The sequence below is a fragment of the Oryctolagus cuniculus genome, chromosome 8 (assembly GCF_964237555.1).
Source record: "Oryctolagus cuniculus chromosome 8, mOryCun1.1, whole genome shotgun sequence".
Classification (NCBI taxonomy): domain Eukaryota; kingdom Metazoa; phylum Chordata; class Mammalia; order Lagomorpha; family Leporidae; genus Oryctolagus; species Oryctolagus cuniculus.
In genome coordinates, this window is record NC_091439.1 from 110,901,611 (window position 1) to 110,904,243 (window position 2,633).

The 2,633-nt window shown below is 57.8% G+C and overlaps 1 long non-coding RNA gene across 1 annotated transcript; it reads right to left on the bottom strand.

The window, feature by feature from the left end:
• Positions 1–416: 416 nt before the first annotated feature.
• Positions 417–1,944, bottom strand: LOC138843400 (uncharacterized). Its single transcript, XR_011378069.1, has 2 exons — positions 1,768–1,944; positions 417–1,646 (listed from the first exon to the last, which is right to left on the bottom strand). It is a non-coding gene; the product is annotated as an uncharacterized lncRNA (long non-coding RNA).
• Positions 1,945–2,633: the final 689 nt, after the last annotated feature.

Below are 2,633 nucleotides of genomic sequence, written 5' to 3' on the forward strand. Positions count from 1 at the left end.
TACATTGGCTAATTTTAAAGATTTCTTCATTTGTATTTGAAAGCCAGAGTAATTGGGATGGGGGCAGGATGGGGTAGGGGAGAAAGAAAGATCTTTTATCCTCTGGTGCACTTCCCAAACAGCTGCATCATCCAGGCCTGGTCCAGGCCACTGGCTTCACCGTGCTCAGTTGCCTTCCCAGGTGCACTAGCAAAGAGCTGGATCCAATAGGGTTGCCAGCATCCCAGGTGGTGGCTGAACCCCCTGCAGCACAACGTTAGCCCCAGACTGCACCAACGATTCTCCAGAAATGTGTGAGAATAGTGGAGAGGCTCAGCACACAGCTCTGGATTCAAATCTTGTCTCTGCCACCCTCCAGTCATGTGACCTAGGACAAATTACAGAAATGTTCTTATTTGAGAAAAAAGGGAATGACCGTACTTTTTAAAAGTTTATTTATTTACTTGAAAGGCAGAATTAGAGAGAGAGAGAGAGAGAGAGAGAGAGAGAATCTTCCATCCACTGGTTCACTCCCCAAATGGCCACAACAACAGAGGCTGGGCCAGGCAGAAGCCAGGAGCCAGGAGCTTCTTCCAAGTCTCCCACATGCGTGCAGCGGCCCAAGCACTTCAGCCATCTTCCACTGCCTTCCCAGGCACATTAGCAGGGAGCTGGCTCAGAAGCGGAGCAGCCGGGACTCCAACGGGCGCCCATATGGGATCCTGGCATTGCAGGCAGTGTCTTAACCTGATACACACTACGCCAGCCCCACGATCACTGTAATTATTGCTGTGCACAACAGCAGTTAGCAGTTACCACCAGCCAGACTCTTAACCACCAGGTGTCTCCACTCACTGATCCGCCCCATTGGGCAAATACCTCTTAAGTGCCCCCAGGTGCGCTGGGCCTAAGTCAGAGAACCAGATGGACAGCCAGGCCCTCAGGGAGTGGGGGAGGAGGTGGACGAGAGATAGCAGGGTCAGGAACCAGTCCCTGCCCCCCATGTCAGAGACAGCAAGGACTCCCAGGAATTCAGGACACAGGGGGAACTCGGAAGCAGTGCAATGAGGACAAGCACCCGTGAGCCGGTGACAGCTGAGCCCGGGGTGGGGGTGGGGGTGGCGGGTCCTGCAGGGTGTCAGTGTGCCTGGCGGTGATGTCAGACCAGTGGCTAGTGCAGGGGGAGTCACACGGAGTCAGGGCAGGGTGGATCACAAGGACCTTGTCCTCGAGTGGCTGAGGAGCTATTGCAGGGCTCTGAGCAGGGCAGTCATACAACGGGGCTTGGGTCAGGGGCCTGGCAGTGACAGGTTATGGTGACTGCAGCCAGGATGGGGCAGGGAACGGGGTGGGTGGACTGGCAGGGTTTCTGTGGCGTGAGAGGATTGGCCGTAGGGGCTCGCTCCACTCCTTGGACCTGAGCACCTGGAAGGATGGAGTTACCTGCAGCTGGGCTGCAGGCAGCGGCCATCAGGTGAACCTCTGGCGGGGGTGGCGGGGCTGGGAGGAAGACGTCCTTCCAGAAGTCATGGACACAGGTGTGGTATTCTCAAAGCTGTATGTCTCAGTCCATTCGCAAGCAGCAGAAGTTCACGGCTCACAGTGAGCAGGCTGGGGAGCCCGGGGCCGAAGTGCCGGCAGTTTCAGCGTCTGGTGAGGACCTGCGCCTTCACAGACATGGCAGGAGGGGTGAGGCAGCTGCCTCCCCAAACCCACCAGTGCAGGGCACAGAAGCAAAGGGGAGATCACACCCTCAGCTAGCTGCCCAGGCCATGCTGGCATTCTCACCTTGACGTGGCTAAGGTGACAGTGACCTTGACCTCAAACACCTGCCCTGCCTCCCGGACCCGGTGTGGCTCCTCGGCAGTGTCTTCTCTTAGAGCTGCACCCGAGGTCTTCATCGGAGCTGTGCCAGTTTTCATCTGAGTCCCCTGGGGAATGGGGCGACTTTGTTGCTCTTGGATCCTGAAGGTGTTGCAAGAAGATGCGAGAAAGAAGTGAGTCAGGCACGCTTGACCGATCCAGTGGTGAAAGGAGAATGCTGGGGGCTCCTTAGTCAGGAGTCACGGTCAGGCACTGGGCACAGCTGTGAAGACACCGACTGGGACGCCTGCACCCCGCATCAGCTGAAGTGAGTCCTGGCTCTGCTTCTGAGCTTCCAGCTAATGCACACCCTGGGGGCAAGCAGGTGACGGCTCAAGGGCTTGGGTCCCTGCCACCCATAGAGGAGACCTGGGTTAAGTTCCTAATCCCCTTTCTAATGCCCCCTCCCCACACTGCTGCAGCCCATCCCACGGGTGGTTAGGTTCTTACCAGCAAGACGGGGTGCTGTAAGATTACATCAGTCTCCAAGCAAAGGCACTGAGATGGAGCAGACAGCCAACGACTGAACCCTGGCTGCTGCACTGTACAAGGGGAGGGAGAGGAAGAGACAGCCCAGGAGACCGGGAAGGACCAACACGAACTGGGCAGAAAATCAGGAGAGCCCGAGGCCCTGGAAGCCCAGAGAAGAAAAGAGGCCCCAGGCAGAGAGACCCAGGGTGTGAGGTGTCCGCAGAGATCAGGGTGGGGCAGGACTGGGTGCCGGCGGCAGGTGCAGCAGCTGAGAGCAGGTGGGGGCGGGGGGAGGGCGCCGTGAAAGGCCTGAGCAGAGC